This window comes from Leptonychotes weddellii, chromosome X (genome assembly GCF_054177405.1).
Source record: "Leptonychotes weddellii isolate Sample4059 chromosome X, ASM5417740v2, whole genome shotgun sequence".
NCBI lineage: Eukaryota > Metazoa > Chordata > Mammalia > Carnivora > Phocidae > Leptonychotes > Leptonychotes weddellii.
In genome coordinates, this window is record NC_138385.1 from 24,542,785 (window position 1) to 24,555,382 (window position 12,598).

Genomic DNA, 12,598 nt, shown 5'->3' on the forward strand with positions numbered 1-12,598 from the left:
TAAACTACTAATACATTTTAATAAATTTGGACATATTTTTGTTTCGTTCTTAAGGAATGGCTTTGAAGAATACTGATCCTCTATTTCCCTTAAAGACATAGTTAACTATGACTAGGGAATTTACTGGTTGCTTTTTCCTTGCTAAACACAATAGCTAATGCTGATGCTTTACCAGATGTGCGCGAAGAACCAAAAAACAATTCAGAAACATATATCTAGATCCTTTCATGACATTTTGCCATGTTATGCCTATCATGAAACTAATATTTACTTAACCACTTCCACTGTGGAAATTAGTATCTACAAATTACTCAGAGTATTATTATATGGTTCTCCATCCAGGACCCCGTTTATTAATTATGCATTGTTCTCCATGCATAATTAGGTACATCACAATAAATTTAATCTGACTTATTTATCTTTTGTTTTATCAGCGCATTCATATATAATATGGCCATGAGTACCAAAATGAAAACCTGAATTCCTCTACAATTAGACAGACAGTTGATTAGAGGTCTGGTCTTGGCCCACAATTACCAAAGATAGCCACAAAATGCACGGTTCCAACAAAGAAGCAGCAACTGCCTACGATTTTCCTAAAAGATTCTCCTTGAGATTTTCCCTCTAGAGCATGTCTTAAACATTCTCCCTCATCCAACACACTCTTCTCAGGCACTCTGCACTGTAGTTTTAAACATAAGATGCTTCACAGGCCTGACCTAATTGAATTATGGTCAGAATCCCCATGGAATTTATCAGAAATCCAGCATACCAGAAGTTACTTCACCTGCCATTATTTCTCATTAAGAAGAAAACAGACAAGCTGTTCTGTTCACATTGCTGAGGAAAGACAGCCTCTCCTAGAAACTAGCTCTTCTTTCCTCCACAATCCCCTTGGCATTTTACTGTAGTTGGAAATAAAGTTAAAATCCCATTACAATAAACTGAGGGACTGCCTACAGTTTGTGTGTGTTGATCTGCTCCCCCTTATGTTGTTCAATAGACAAAAATTCAAGCTTATGAAAACAACTCAACTGGGGGGTTATTTGCTTTATTTTCAAAAGGAAGAATCACAGGATTTTGATAATAGCTTCACAATCACCAGATAACAATAATTCAATTGGAAAATGTACTTAAGCTCTCCAAATTCCAGGTTTACCTTCTGTATAATCAGGATATATATTTACCACTCACCACCCAGGGCAGTTATAAGATAAGCACTGACCAAGTTGAGCCCCAATTAACAGTAGTAATTCTTACTGAAATGTTTTAGAAATAGTTTCAACCAAAAGAGAAAGAGAACCAGAATTTAAAAGCAATCCTGAAAAATCCCACTAATCATAACCTTCCATGCTTTCCTTCTTCCTACATCCCAGCATTCGGGTTAATAGAGGTTTCCTCATCACACGTGCAGGAAAAAGTTAAAGTAGTCCAGAAGCAGTTGGCTTCTCTCTACTGACTCATGTAAAAAATGGAATACCACTTCCAACAGCTATTAGAACTCCACCTCCCGCATTATCCAAACCTGTTTGCAACCAGTGATTTAAAAAAAAAGTCATCTCTCCCAGAAAGCAGCTCTCTGCGGATTCTTCAGTTATTTTTCATGTATTGAGGAGTGGCTGAGCCAATCATATATTAAGATATTAACATCAGATATTAAGCCAATCAGATACCAGACTCTAGGCTGCTTCTTCCCTAACCTGCTCTTGGCTCCCATAGCTTCCAGACTAGAGAAACAAAACGGGGTGAGCTCCAAATATGAAAGATAGATGGACGCTTAACAACTCCGTGTAAAGCTTTATAGGTAGGGTGAAGCCTCAATAAAAATGGAATCTGCTTTGAAAGATTAATTTGTCTTTATTATCCATGACTCATTAGTGTGGTTAGTAAAAAAAAAAAAAAAAATGATGATACATCTCCTCCTCCTTCCTAACATGAGTCTGGAGGGACATAATATTTAGCAATGCATATGAAATAAGAAGAAAATATTTAACAGAAAACTGAGGGTGGGTTGGGGGAGGACCTGGCTTGATTTTTAATAAAATAGAATTATTGCAGGTTTTTCAACCAATAAACTATCATATACTTCCAAAAGTGATTTCTAAATTGTCTAAAATCTTACTATATTTAAGGCTGACACACAAGATACCATCTATTCCTAAGCATTTCATCAAAGTGGTCTTCTATCTGTCATGGGATTGTGAAATTTGATAAATTATAAATGGTGGCAATATTTGATACTACAGGGCAGACTGCAGATGAAATAGCATCTTTAACCTCAACTCTGTCTCAGAATGATCTTGAAGATCATATTTCAAGAGCTCTTACTGGAGTTTGCTCTCCTGAAAGAAATCGAAGTTCTTTTTTAACAAAACTATGCTTCCCAAGATAAATGATTAAACCTTTTCCCGGAGTCTGAAGCATCAAAAAAGGAAAATACCTTGAAGTTATTATGGGCTACTCCAAGGTCCACCCTGAGATTTTTAAATTTTCATATTCCGGACATGAATAAGCATGTTTCCAAAGAAGATATACAGATGGCCAAAAGACACGTGAAAAGATACTCAGCATCACTCATCAGGGAAATGCAAATCACAACTACAATGAGATAACACCCCATACCTGTCAGAATGGCTAAAATTAACAGCACAAAAAACAACAGGTGTTGGTGAGGCTGTGGAGGAAAAGGAACCCTTGTGCACTGTTGGTGGGAATAGAAACTGGTGCAGCCACTGTGGAAAACAGTATGGAGGTTCCTCAAAAAGTAAAAAATAAAACTACCCACCCTATGGTCCAGCAATCACACTACTAGGTATTTACCCAAAGAATACAAAAATACTCATTCAGGGGCGCCTGGGTGGCTCAGTCGTTAAGCGAATGCCTTCGGCTCAGGTCAGGATCCCAGGGTCCTGGGATCGAGCCCCGCATTGGGCTCCCTGCTCAGCGGGAAGTCTGCTTCTCCCTCTCCCACTCCCCCTGCTTGTGTTCCCTCTCTCGCTGTGTCTCTCTCTGTCAAATAAATAAATAAAATCTTTAAAAAAAAAAAATACTCATTCAAACAGATACATTCACTCTGATGTTTATAGTAGCATTGTCAACAATAGCCAGTTACAGACATAGCCCTAGTGTCCATCAATTGATGAATGGATAAAGATGTGGTATATATTTATATATATACAATGGAATATTACTTAGCCATAAAAAAATGAAACCTTGCCATTTGCAATGACATGGATGGAGCTAGATTATTATGCTAAGTTAAATACATCAGTCAGAGGAAGAGAAGTACCCTATAATTTCACTCCTGTGGAATTTAAGAAACAAAACAAATGAGCAAAGGGGGGAAAAGAGAGAGAGAGACAAACCAAGAAACAGACTCTTACCTATAGAGAACAAACTGATGGTTACCAGAAGGAAGGGGTGGGGGTGGGGGGGAGATGAGTCAAATAGATGATGGGGATTAAGGAGTGCATTTATTATGATGAACACTAGGTGATGTATGGAAATGCTGTATTGCTATATTATGCAACTGAAACTAATGTAACACTGTATGTTAACCGGAATTTAAATAAAAACTTAAAATTTTTTTTTCATATTCCTTTCCATCTTGTTTTACAAGATTCCGTCATTTTTTAATCCAATCTCCCTCTGTTATAGGGTAATTGCTCAGGAAAAGTGCTAGGATACCAGGAAGCTCTAGATGAATTAGAATTAGAGAATTCCATGCTCTCCCTCCTCCTGGTGGACGTATGTGGGATTTCTAGTGCTCTCACAGGTCTAAAGATCAAGCCTCTTGGGCTTTCCCAGTCAGAATGCAAAGGGTAGATCACAAATGAGAGTCCACCTAAAAGAGAGTAGCAGCCATCAACCACAAAATAGTTTTCTGAGTAGTAAACCAAAGCTTAAATAAGACCTGAGACTTGATAAGAAGAATCCAATAAATGGTGCATGTGAGTACAGTGAAGAGGCCACTGTCTTCTAGGACCAAATTTTAATGAATTGAAAGAGTACACTTAATGGCTAAGAAAAGATATCTATGAAGGGTTCCCTAATAAGCATCTCAGAACATCTTATTTCCCCAAGTATATTGTAGTCATAATAGAGCACTCATTAGGAAGTTTTGCTTCAGTAAATAAGAGCTATTTATTAAAAGCCTCCCTTATACTGAGCCAAGATCTACTTTCTCTATAATTTTTATGTATTAGCTCTAGTTCAGCCCTTAAGTACAAAAGAGAGCAATCCAAGCCCCCACTTCCTCATGACAATCATTGGATGCTCACATTTTTTAAGATACTTCTCTCATCTCCATAAGTCTCCTCGCTGTAGGTGAAACACCCTTAAATCTTTCAGCCATTTTTTTTTTTTGACATGGTCTGTAGGGGCTCTATGTCATTGTGATTTTGTCTCATAAGGAATTCTTTAAAAATTAAGACATATTATTTAAGAGTTTTTCTGCTAAGAGTACTTTAATTTAAAAAGGACATGTGGAGGGCGCCTGGGTGGCTCAGTTGGTTAAGCGACTGCCTTCGGCTCAGGTCATGATCCTGGAGTCCCGGGATCGAGTCCCACATCGGGCTCCCTGCTCAGCGGGGGGTCTGCTTCCCCCTCTGCCCTCTTCCCTCTCGTGCTCTCTGTCTCTCATTCTCTCTCTCTCAAATAAATAAATAAAATCTTTAAAAAAAATAAAATTAAAAAAAAAAAAGGACATGTGGACATTTTGATTGCTGCCTCAAGCCTTATGAATCACATGACTTATAGCTCTCTTCAACTACCTCGTGGCAGAATACTGCTTGAAAATTACACGGTTTGGGGGCACATGGGTGGCTCAGTCGTTAAGCGTCTGCCTTCGGCTCAGGTCATGATCCCGGGGTCCTGGGATCGAGTCCTGCGTTGGGCTCCCTGCTCAGTGGAGAGCCTGCTTCTCCCTCTCCCTCTGCACCCTGGCTTATGCTCTCTCTCTCTCTCACTCTCTCTTTATCTCAAATAAATAAATAAAATCTTTTAAAAAAATTTTAAAAAGAAAATTGCAGCATTGGTTACTAAAGAGTAAGTGAAATGTTGAAACAATAAAAATACTGCAATACTGAAACAAACACTACAGTTTCAGAGTGACAGCTTTCTGATGTCACCTAACCTCACCACAAATCAATGCCTTAAATTTTCATTATTAAAGATCAGTTGGGGGGCGCCTGGGTGGCTCAGATGGTTAAGCGTCTGCCTTCGGCTCAGGTCATGATAACAGGGTCCTGGGATCGAGCCCCACATCGGGCTCCCTGCTCGGCGGGAAGCCTGCTTATCCCTCTCCCACTTCCCCTGCTTGTGTTCCCTCTCTCGCGGTCTCTCTCTCTGTCAAATAAATAAATAAAATCTTTAAAAAAAAAAAAAATCAGTTGGTTTTCAAACTTATTTTTAAAAAGGACAACTTTTTCTTCAAACAGAAACAATGCACTATAGTAGCAAAGACTACAGCCTGGGCTTGAATCCCAATTCAACCACTTACTATTATTTGGCCTTGAACAAGTTACTTGTCTGTGCTTTAACTTCTTTCTTCTGTAAAATGAGGATAATGTCTACTTCATAGGTTATCGTGGGGCTTAAATGAAATAACATTTACCGTAGAGAACAAGGTCAGGCACAAAGTACTTACTATGTAAGTGTTTGCTATTTTTATAATTCCATCAAATTTTTACCAGGAAGCTAAATGTATGCATAAAAGATATAAAAGTGGCCCCGCTCTATTTGAATAAAACATGCTCTCCTCCTAGCTATACCACAAACCACCCCACGCCTTATTCCATTCAGGTTCAGAGCACCACAAATTAAAATCTATACTAAGTGATTTTACCTTTTGGAGTTAAAGAACAGTGTCATCAGAAACTTGAAGTCAAACATAAAGCATCTACTCCTACCCCAGAATGAGTTAATTCATCTTGGAAGGATGAGTCACCTTGGAAGGTACAGAATTAAGACTCTGTGAAAAGAAGACATACAACAAAGAGCCTGTTTGTTTCTTTGTTTGATAAGGAAGAAAACATCTGGAACACGGCCAATCAGCTACACAGAACAGGTCCGGGGAGAATCACTGTGGGGAAATAATGCGGTGGCTGATGATGGTGAGAGCTATGATCATTGAGGGTTGACAATGTGTTAACGCAAACGTACTGTATCTATATTAACTGGTTAAGCCCCACAACAAACCTGTGGGGTAGAAGCTGTTCTCATCCTTTATCATCCCCATTTCACAGACACGACAGGCACAAAGAGGTTAAATAACCCACCCAAATTTAGGTAGTCAGTAAATGGCTCAGCTGAAATTCAAACTCAGACACTCCTAGTCACGCATCAGCCCCAAATTAGCGGATGTCTTAAGGGAAAACAAGGCAAGAGGAGATACAAATCAGTGAGAACACCCAGTTGTGCCCAGTACCACCCTGAGCTTGCATAACAAAATCCTAAGAGTATAAACTCTGGAGACAGAACTATGTTCAAATCTTTGTTCCATCGCTTATAAAGCTGTGTGGTCTTGAGCAAGAAACTGATGATCTCTGAGCCTCAAATGATTCAATGTTGTCTTGAGGAGTAGAGATCATGTGTGCAAACAAGCTACCATCCTTGCACAATAGCAAGCTTTCAGCAAGCAGTATCATTATTGTCAAAGTTCTTTTTAGTTTCAAAATATGGTATCCATTGCTCCTGTCCTCCACCCCAGCTTAGAAATAAACATCATTCCCATTGGACAGAAAAGGACAAGGATAGAGTAAGTAATTCACACAGAACTGACAGCAGGTCAGCCCAAGGCAGGAACTCAAATCCAAACTTTCCCAGAGTCCAGCCCAATCATTTGCAACTTTCAGCCTCCTCTGCCAAATTCTTAAATTGTTCCTCTTTTTCTTAAGTCCGCCTTCCTCACCCAAAGAAGAAAGTGAGTACTTGCAACCAACGTCAGAGGAAAATTAGACAGATTTCCTGAGTGACAGGATGATCCTCTTGCATTTTCTGGGGGAGACTGGTGCCTGACAACCAACTGGCAGAGAAAAAGGTGACAGCAAGCCACATAAGTGCAAGTATCAGTGGGTGGAGAAATGTCAGAAACAAAGAAAACTCTTTAAAATATTAAATGCGAACTCATTTACTGGTGGCCGCAGATAAGATGGAAGAGCTTGCCATCCACAGGGACCGTGACAGTGATGAATGAAGGCATTCTGGAACTGTGAAGGAAAGTAGCCACCGAGAAGGGGGGCAGGCATTGGAGGGGGGAGCAGGAGGATGCTGTGGGTGGGGGAACAAGAAGAGAATGAGAGCTAGTTATGTGTGGGCTGAGGCATTTTCAGTGGCAGAACAAAAAATATGGAAATAATGTTGCTGCTGGTACTTAAAAAGCCCAGTCAGGCCCCACCTCCCACCCACCCCGAGTCCCCCCCACTCTAAAATCAGGGAAGCTGTGGCTTCAAAGGAAGAAAGAGGGGGGAAGGGAGAAATGGGGAAGATGCATTTTGACAAATGAAATCAAACAGGGTCAGTTATCAAATCCCAAAAGGAGGAAAAAGAGCCCATGGCAGGGCCAGGATAATGGATGATGTCATCAGTGAATGCACCACCAGCTATCTCTCAGCACTTAAGAGGGACGATTATCGAAGGACTAGGGAAGTTTGAAAGTCATTGTTCCAAGTTCTTTTCACTCCCCAGTTAAAAGACAACATGCTGCCAGAAATAAAGCGAGCCTGAGTCATAGCTGGAATTGAAAGAAAGTGTTGAAAATGGAAGGCGAATTATGGAAATGGGTTTCTCATAAATGAAAATAAAGAATTTGGACTCGCTGCAATTCTCTAAAAGCTACTGAGAAGATGGGAGAACTTTGCACACTTCATTTTTAAGGACTTGACTATTTTAGTGAATATAAGCACGTGTTTTAGGTTCACTTTCCCCTTTATTCCTCAACATAGCTTTCGCATTTGTGTCTCTCAAGCAAAGCTACATCATGTCCTCTAAAATCCTTTCATTTGCCTTGCAAGCATTTATGATGCTCCTACTGGATGACAAGCATGGTGTCAGGTGCTACAGCCTAAGGACTTTAGAGACTGGTTGCAGAGACAACATAAACAGGCATGAAGCAGGTAAATCCCAAATCCAAATTCAAGGGCAAAGTCACCACCAATTCAAGGGCAAGCTGACACACAAGAGGTCCCAAGGCTAAAAGGGAAAAGTAAGGAACAACCAGGAAGTGAAGGCAGCTCTGAAAACCAAGAAAATCTTCACTGGCTCCAGTGGTCCTGGGACACGTATGAGGGCAGGTGAGCCTTGAGGAATGGGTCAGATTTGTAAAGGGAGAGACAAAGAAGAAAGACCTTTCCAGAACAGGAAGGTCCTTCTACCACAAATTACTCTTCTTCAACCTAAAAATTCCTAGCTTGACGAACTAAAAGAAAAAATCCAAAAGGCCAAGTGTTCTAGACTTTTCAAAACTCCTTTTAATAGCCTTATGATCTACCTTTTTTCTACCTTATGATCTCCCTTTTAAATTCAAAATGCAGTTTCTTGGCTTTTAATCTTTTCCTATTTGAGTGGTCCTCAAGCCCGAGCATGCATCTGAATCACCTAAGGAGCTTAGTCAACAAGTAAATACTTGGTCTCTAATTGAGGCGATCTAGGGCAGGGCCCTAAACCTGCATTTTTAACCAGATTCCTCCTTCGGTGAATTCTGTTACAGGTGGTCAAAGAAAGCCACATTTTGATAAACACTAGGGCTACTCCAACCAAAAACATACCCCATAACGTAAGCCTCTTAATAGCACTAGGCCAGAAGGAACTTGGGAGAAAAAAAATACAGATATTTCAGATATGATCCCACATCCTCCTCACCACCACCCCCAACCTCCAGCTGTTCTATTCCATGGGACACAAAAAAACTGGGGAAAAAAATCAAAACAATACACACACATATATACACACTCACAAAATAAAAAAGGACATCAAACTAATATTGAAAACATGGCCCAGGTTTAACTCAAAACCCATAACGTTCACACAGTTTCAAACTCGAACAGAAAATTGTCCCCTCCGTGCCACCTGGGCTAGCTGTCTTACCCTGAGCAGTGACCTCAGGGCTATCAATCTAGTAGCAAATAATAAAATAAAAATATACTTCTTAGTCTCTAAAACCCAATGCATCAGATCTTGATTAGCAGAAACCATGAATCCCTTTCTCCCTCCCCTGAGGTTAGAGAAAACAGATCAGGACTTAACCCACACTTCCTAAGCTGCCCAAATAATCCTCCCTGCGCACAGCTCTGAACAAGGTATTGATTACTATAAATCCTGCCACCAACAACCTATTATCTATAGAATAAAATGCTGACCTCTTAATCTGACAGTCAAGTAATGCCCTTCATCTGACCTCAACCCACCTACTTTTATTTCCCCATCCCCTATTCCTATAGCACCAGACTATTCCCATTGTGCAGACGGATGCTGGACTTAGGCACCTCAATTGGCATTGAACATGCGAGTCCCTCTAGCAGACTGCCCACACTTCCTGCCCCTGTCCCCTGCCTTCAGATGCCTGCATCAAAATTTCCCCCGCTCGGGAGGAGGGGGGCGGGGGGGCGCCTGGGTGGCTCAGTCGTTAAGCGTCTGCCTTCGGCTCAGGTCATGATCCCAGGGTCCTGGGATCGAGCCCCGCATCAGGCTCCCTGCTGGGCGGGAAGCCTGCTTCTCCCTCTCCCACTCCCCCTGCTTGTGTTCCCTCTCTCGCTGTCTCTCTCTCTGTGTCAAATAAAATCTTTAAAAAAAAAAAAAAGGAAATTTCCCCAGCCCCTAGCCAGAAGTAATCACCCTCTCACTGGCGCTTCTACCACATTTGGCAACTACTGCACTTAGTACATGTGGCCAACTTTATCCCTGAGCCTCTAGTTCTTGTCTCTCCTCAAATGTTAAGCCCCTTGAAGGCAGGCGCCATGTCTTATCCCCCACAGCACCCAAAGCAACTTCGAGATTAGTGAATTCTTTTCTGCTGGTACAGAAGGGGTTAAACACAGACTGCTATAACTAACAGATGGTCTGAGAAAATCTTTTCCATCAGTAGAACTGGCATTTCTCCAATAAGGACAGACTGGATCTTGCTACTTAAAGCACATTTTCCTACAGATACTATAAGATATGAGTCCTTCCATTTTTTTTAATTGTTCAGTAAGAATCGTTTAAAATTTCTGAGAAATGATAATGTGATGAGACCAGCCAAGTTTGATGGTCCATCCATCTATCTCCATCCTTAACTTCGCTTGCACTGGCTCTTATTTAAGACTTAGTAAAGATAACACCTTGGGAATTGAAGCACAGGACAACCAATCTTGGTTGAACTGTGTATCAAAATGTTGCCTCCATGCTGGTTTAGGTATAATGCAAAAAGAGAAACCTTCCAATAAATCAGCAGGATTGGCCAGAACCCCCTCAGAGCCTCTCCCGTATTACAGAGCCCTCTGAGAGCGCCCAGAGAAGTTGGAGACCGTCTTTTTCCTCAAGGACCTCACACTCTAGCTAGAGCCCTAGAATCAATATGCCCATATTTTGTTCTCCTAAAAGACAAATTAACTGAGTATTCACAGATCACTATGGTGATCAGAGTTCACTGGGTTGATGGGCTTCGTGGATAGCTTTCTACAGCATGTGGCCCATGGGCCAAGAAAAATGTCTCTACATGAGCCTGCCTTAGGACCTGAAATTCCATTCTTCCCTAAAAGGAAGGCACTAAAAGCACCCATTTAAATTGTAAACATTTCCTAGAGCCAGGAGTCCAATGAATAACTGCATGGACAACTTTTCACAAATATTTAAAGGCAATGAGAAAGCAGGCATCTGCTAAACAGGAAGGAAGCCCAAACCATGGCAACTTCTGAAAGGTACATAAAAGACCACTGCCTTGGCCCTCTCTGTATCACTCACCACCATCTCAAATCCTGAATGCTTTTAGTCCCATCCTCCAAGAAGCTCTAGGTCTAGTGGGGAAGACAGACACATAAATAAACAATTTCAGCATAATGGGCTAAGCACAGGTGCCAAGGAACTCAGAGGAGAAACATAAACCCCCCCGGAAGGGCTTGGAAAAATGCTTCTTAGAGGAGGTAGTATCTGAGCTGTGTCTTGGAAGTATAAACAGGGATTCGCAAAAAAGGCGGACACAGGGTGCGATGCAGAAGGATTTGCATAGGCAAGGACATGGGGGCTGCCTTTGTGTGTCTAAGAGTGTAGCAGGGGAGGCAAGGTACAAAGATCTGTAAGCCATTCAATATTACCAGAGCATCAAGTGTGATACAGAAAGTAGGTAGAGGTGAGATAGATCATGGTAAGAAACAGATGGTGAAGGGCCTTATACATCATGTCACGGAGCTTGGACTTGATGTTCAGCTTAATAGGCAACACTGAAGAGTTTAGAGCAAAGGAATGAGACAATCAGATTTATGCTTAGGAGAATCAACGGTGGCTGTATGGAAAATGGATTAAAGAGAAGCAGGATCTGCGGCAGGAAACACAATAGGCTGGTTCAATAAGCTCAGATCCTGTCCCCTCTGCCTTTCTCCTCTTCACCTCCCTTCTCACCTGCTTCCCTTCTAACTCGCCTGTCCTCCGCCTTCAAACCAGTGTCTCAAGCCTGCCTTGGTCCTTGGCAGAAACGCAGCTGGCTCTGCAGGCTGGAGAGAGAATTGCCCAACAAAGAGCCTTTCTTCTTGGAAACTGTTCAACCGACTTGACACCTAGATGCCAACCAAAGTGACAACCACAGGGAGAGCTAAAGAGAGAACAGCAAAATTACCCAATCCCTAGGAAGTGGCTCTTCCCTGAAAATCTCCCAAAGACCCTCCTTGGATTCTTCCTTTATTCAGTGTGGCAAAAATAATGTGAGTTTGAATAACCTCTGCTACTTGACTAGAGTGACAGAGAAGTTTAGAAATGAGGCCTCCTACACTGTTGGTGGGAATGCAAGTTGGTGCAGCCACTCTGGAAAACAGTATGGAGGTTCCTCAAAAAGTTGAAAAGAGGGGCGCCTGGGTGGCTCAGTTGGTTAAGCGACTGCCTTCGGCTCAGGTCATGATCCTGGAGTCCCGGGATCGAGTCCCACATCGGGCTCCCTGCTCGGCAGGGAGTCTGCTTCTCCCTCTCCCACTCCCCGTTTGTGTTCCCTCTCTCGCTATGTCTTTCTCTGTCAAATAAAGAAATAAAATCTTTAAAAAAAAAAAAAAGTTGAAAAGAGAGCTACCCTATGACCCAGCAATTGCACTACTGGGTATTTACCACAAAGATATAAATGTAGGGATCCGAAGGGGTACGTGCACCCCGATGTTTATAGCAGCAATGTCCACAATAGCCAAACTCTGGAAAGAGCCAAGATGTCCATCGACAGATGAATGGATAAAGAAGATGTGGTGTATATATACAATGGAATATTATAAGCCATCAAAAGGAATGAGATCTTGCCATTTGCAACGACGTGGATAGAACTGGAGGGTATTATGCTGAGGGAAATAAGTCAGTCAGAGAAAGACATGTATCATATGACCTCACTGATATGAAGAATTCTTAATCTCAGGAAACAAACAGGGTTGCT